Raw genomic sequence first — 6000 nt, forward strand, 5'->3', positions numbered from 1 at the left:
GTTTCTTTTATCATTGAAAGAAGGGTGGCCGTTTTAATAGCACTTTATAATCCCCAGCAGAGAATATTTCTTATAATATTTGGATTGTTATTATGCCTGCATTAAATGCGTTTGTTATGGTAAATCCTAAGGTTTTAATAAGCTTTTGGACTTTGCTGCTAGGTTCCAATTCATGCGGGACATAAGGTAGATTACTCTTTAAAGATATGGGGATTAGTTGACCTTGGACAGACAAAGAAAAGGCATGGGAATGGTCAATCTGCAATCTTTTGAAATTCAAAGAACTCAGTTTTTGAAAGTCGAGGAGTTATTTGACTTGATGAAAGGACCGCTTAAAATACTGTCAAAAGTCTCTAAATAAGCGAAATAAGACAAGTAATCCAATAAAAGTAAATAACCTCAATATAACGGGCACCCTTGGAACTTAAATGAAGATGTCTGGCGGAAAACAGCCGAGTGAACCTATGGATATTGGACAACCCAATATTAAGTTTTTTTATGATTGACAATCTAAAAGAAAATAATTTTGTTTGATGTATTACAAACAAGCAAACAGTCCATGTAATAATGAAGTTTGTAAACTTGGATAATAAAAAAGATACACTTATTCACTATATTTATAGTCATTAGAGTACTACACAGGGGTGGGTATCCGATGAAAAGTCACTTTGTTTGAAGAAAATAGATGTCTATGTATGGGCAATACTGTCCATGTGCCACTGTCCACCTGCTTGAGTCGATGAGTATCGCGATGCGAACTCCATCGCTTGAATGCTACAAGAACGGCATAGTACTAGCCCGAAGATAACGATCTAATATTAGAACACATAATATTTTGATTACATTCAGTACTAGCCTATGTTGATTCCCCCCGTATGTAAACGAAGCTCGAGGCGCGCGGTGCACTAAGTTGCTTAGGATCCTGTAAGACACGGAATCCGAAAAATATGCAAAATTCCAAATTGAATATGCATTTTGCGGAAATGAATGCCGCTTCGTTTAAATGGATATATTTTCGCTTTATTGATTGACTATTGGCGCACATGAAGGCGTATTTTCTCGCAATGAACAGCAAAAGGTGTAATTTGTTGAGGTCGGCCTAGATTGCAGTACAGGTTGAGCGTGTGAAACGCCATGTGTGGCTAAAAAACCACAATATGTATCTGCTTGTCTAATAAAGAAGTCAAGAATAAGATCACGTAAAGCATGCATTTACATCAGTTCATTAAAGGGAGTATTAACTGAGACACTTTGAATAAACTATATTGTTATTCAAATATCATATTTCAATCATGGCTCGCTACTTGAAAGCTCTATTGCAAATAGATCGCGGTATTTGTTTATTTATATACAACATGCGAAACAATATCGTTTAGAATATTCAAAGGAATAAGAAAATTGTTACCATTGCGAGCTAGGACGAGCTACGGTAAACATCCCTCCCCCCCTACCATACACTCAAAATCCTGGCTACAGTACGATGACCAGTTCCGTATCACTTCATATTAAAATTGCTCTATCTTTTTTGCGGAGGGCCCAATGCTCATGATTTTTTCTAAGACGACTACAAATTTACTTATGCATATAATATGCACAGAAAAGACTACACATTTTCAAATTTTATTGATTTATATGGTATTTCTGTTTGCAAATAGCGGGAGTAGTTCCGTAGCACTAAAAAATTCTATGTCGTCTGGTACGAGTTTTTTTCCTATTTGAGAATCAATAAAAACATATTTACTGAATAACATATCACATCCCTTCCTTTTTGCTCTTAATTAATGTATAAAAATGATTCAAACCAACAATCGTCAATGGGCTTTCGCTCGCGTGTCGCTAACAAATCCATATTGCAAGAAACAAAACGGTCTGATAGAATTCTTCAAAATAAATGCCACAACCAACACAAATAATGAAACGGCAAAACACAAAAATGTAGATTATAAGGTGAGCTTAGAATTGGGTGATTTATTTTGATAATATTCGTGCACGAGAGCTCAACACCGTTTTTATTTACATGAACAAAAATGTAAATGCTACGCCTTGTTGTGGTTGTTCTTTTTAAACAATTCTTAAAAGAGTTCTGCAATAACAATCCCATATCCCCTTGTAAGTTAGCCAGCTAATGATTTAACTATGGTTAATTCCGGCCGTTTTATTAGTTAATCATCCTAGCATATTGATACATCAATCACAGTTTCAGTAATTATTTTAATATAGTATAGTATTTTATCGAGCGCTAACTAATATCAAGGAGGATGAAGTTCTTTATTCACCCGAATGACATAAATAAAAGGCCCACATAAAAAAAAAATCAAAGGGCTCTGTGAGCCAACTCGTGAATGCAAATTTGTTTTTCCAGTTATTTTCTTGTATGCATAAAAGATATACAGGGTGAATTTTGAACAAAGATGAACACATCCAAGATGCTGAGAGCAAAGTAAAGCGACACAGAAAGCTCTGCGCACGAGGGTACTATACCACCGAGGCATTGCCGAAGTAGCCCCTGAGTAAAATTAGGTTTTATCCAAATTGGTATCTCACCGTTCGAACTGCTTTTGCTAGCATCTCAAATTTCGCCCTATTTTTTCCGGAAGCTACAGCTACAGTCATACAATGTATTTTAATATTTTAATGTATTTTAATATTTTAATGTATTTTAATATTTTAATGTATTTTAATATTTTAATGTATTTTAATATTTTAATGTATTTTAATATTTTAATGTATTTTAATATTTTAATGTATTTTAAGCATGTCAACATTCTGGAAAGGCGCAAAATCGTTAGTCGATGAATAAGCGTGTTTGAACGAGTTTTGTTTGATATTTAGTACTTAACTTAGTACTTAACTCTTTTAGCACGAAATCGCTCTTTCAGCACCAATTCAAACAAATAACGCGAAAACCCAGAGACGCGAATCTTCAAGTACTAAAACGAGGAGAATTAAAAGCTTTGCTAGCATTTTACTTGTTTTGTTTGCAAACTAACAAGAAGAAGATCGATTGACGTCAGTGACGGAGGCGCAAGAGCACGCTCAACCCACATCGAAGACTTTTCTGAAAAAACTAGCTTATATATACTTTACGGCTATAACATGTGATGACCGTAGCGGTCACAAGTCGATGACAAGGTTCTTCATAGTACTAAGCTTTTAACCGGAAGCTGGCCACCGGAAGTAGCGATACGGAAGTATGCCCACGACCTCCGGGAAGCACGAAAAACTAAAAGCAATCAAAAAAATCGGATCAAGCCAGGAAAAAAACCCAAGACATTCTTTCTTCTAAGCTGACTCGTTCCCAGTCGTAACGCAAGTTTTTTGGAAGGAAGATTTCGAAGGCGCGTAAAGGCTAAAGGGAAGGGAGCAAGTAACGTCTTTCCTTTCTCTTTCCTCTTCCCTTGAGGCTTTGCGACGTCTCCGAAAACCATGTGAGACGACTGGGGACGAGTCAGTCTTCTAAGTATCGTATAAAAATTAGGACATTTCATCTGTCTGACTTTCGTGACTTTTGTGCCGTAAACGCACAACAATTATGAAAATGGCTTCGGAATAACGATACTTTCTTAACTGATAATATACATGAAAAAAAATTATCAATTCTGATTGGCTAAGAGCAGTGCAATTTATAGGAAATACAGTGCAAAAAAATAGGAAATACAGTGCAAAAAATAGGAAATTCAGTGCAGAAAAAAGGAAACACTTTTTCGTGGGGAAAGGAACACCCCTCCACCCCACTTATCCTACGCTATCTTGTTAACCGAATCCTACCTTTGAAGCTCTGAATATGTCTGAATATGTTGCGATTACGTCCAGGATTTAATCAACCTGAGCGCCATATTTTCTCAAGTAAAATCACAGGCAGCCCAAGGCTACTGTTAGTGGTTTTAAAGGAATGTATGGGGGAATTCATATGTTAGCGAAAAAAATACTTTATCGTGAAAAATGAAACTTTAGACCATGTAATATTTTGTTTGAGTCTTCTATATTTCAATTTTGCCGATAGAATTTCAGTAGAGCGAGATTGAAACCCGGCACGAATTGTGTTTCTTACTCTGTATGAAAATAGGAAAGGCTGGGGACTCCATCGGCTAACGGCCACCACACAACTACTTCGAGGCCCGATAAAACTCGCAAAAATAGACGAGACACCAATCCAGCGTCAAAACACTTTGAAAACATACTTTAGTTTTCAATAGAACCGAGTCACATGTCACCTATTTGCGAATTTCACTTATATTTTTTCCACTTTTTCCCGCTGACTGTCGAATTCACCATCTGTGCAAACAGAGCGTGTGCACTTTCTAACCGAGGGCTCTAGGAACGAGGCGCTGCTCGGAAATTCAAACTTCGAGCAGTCGTCGGCACGACAACGGCCGCGCCGAGTGAGTGTCTACTGTCGCGCCACCAGCGTTGCAGGGAAAACAGCCCGACTAGGCGCGACGAAAGACTCCTCGAAGTTTGAATTTCCAAGCAGTGCCTCGTTCCTAGTGCCTCAAAGCGAGTCTGATGAAATCCCGCAATCCCTTGTCGCGTGCGAGTCTGATGGAATCCCGTCATCTCTTGTCGCGTTCGAGTCCGATGGAATCCCGTCATCCTTTGTCACGCGCGAGTCTGATGGCATCCCGTCATCCCTTGTCGCGTGCGAGTCTGATGGAATCCCGTCATCCCTTGTCACGCGCGAGTCTGATGGCATCCCGTCATCCCTTGTCGCGTGCGAGTCTGATGGAATCCCGTCATCCCTTGTCACGCGCGAGTTCGATGGCCTCTCGTCATCCCTTTTCGCGTGCGAGTCCGATGGCATTCCGTCATCCTTTGTCACGTGCGAGTCTGATAGAATCCCGTCATCCTTTGTCGCGTTCGAGTCTGATGGAATCCCGTCATCCCTTGTCGCGTGCGAGTCTGATGGAATCCCGTCATCCCTTGTCACGTGCGGGTCTGACGAATCCCGTCATCCCTTGTCAAACGCGAGTCCGATGGCATCCCGTCATCCCTTGTCACGTGCGAGTCTGATGGAATCCCGTCATCCCTTGTCGCGTGCGAGTCTGATGGAATCCCGTCATCCCTTGTCACGTGCGAGTCTGATGGAATCCCGTCATCTCTTGTCGCGTGCGAGTCTGATGGAATCCCGTCATCCTTTGTCACGTGCGAGTCTGATGGAATCCTGTCATCCCTTGTCGCGTGCGAGTCTGATGGAATCCCGTCATCCCTTGTCGCGTGCGAGTTCGATGGCATCCCGTCATCCCTTGTCGCGTGCGAGTTCGATGGCATCCCGTCATCCCTTGTCGCGTGCGGGTCCGATGACATCCCGTCATCTCTTGTCGCGTGCGAGTCTGATGGAATCCCGTCATCCCTTGTCACGTGCGAGTCTGATGGAATCCCGTCATCCCTTGTCACACGCGATTCCGATGGCATTACGTTATCCCTTGTCACGCGCGAATCCGATGGCACCCCGTCATCCCTTGTCACGCGCGAGTCCGATGGAATCCCGTCATCCCCTGTCACGCGCGAGTTCAATCGCATCCCGTCATCCCTTCTCGCGTGTGAGTTCGATGGCATCCCGTCATCCCTTGTCGCGTGCGAGTTCTATGGCATCCCGTCATCCCTTGTCGCGTGCGAGTCTGATGGGATCCCGTCATCCCTTTTCAAGCGCAAGCCTGACGGCATTCCGTCATCCTTTGTCACGTGCGAGTCTGATGGAATCCCGTCATCCCTTGTTGCGTGCGAGCCTGATGGAATCCCGTCATCCCTTGTCACGAGCGAGTCCGATTGCATCCCATCATCTCTTGTCGCGTGCGAGTCTGATGGAATCCCGTCATCCTTGTCAAGCGCGAGTTTGATGGCATTCGGTCATCCCTTGTCGCCTGCGAGTTCAATGGCATCCCGTCATCCCTTGTCGCCTGCGAGTTCGATGGCATCCCGTCATCCCTTGTCGCGTGCGAGTTCGATGGCATCCGGTCATCTCTTGTCGCGTGCGAGTCTGACGAATCCCGTCATCCCTTG

This window comes from Nematostella vectensis, chromosome 4, assembly GCF_932526225.1.
Source record: "Nematostella vectensis chromosome 4, jaNemVect1.1, whole genome shotgun sequence".
Classification (NCBI taxonomy): domain Eukaryota; kingdom Metazoa; phylum Cnidaria; class Anthozoa; order Actiniaria; family Edwardsiidae; genus Nematostella; species Nematostella vectensis.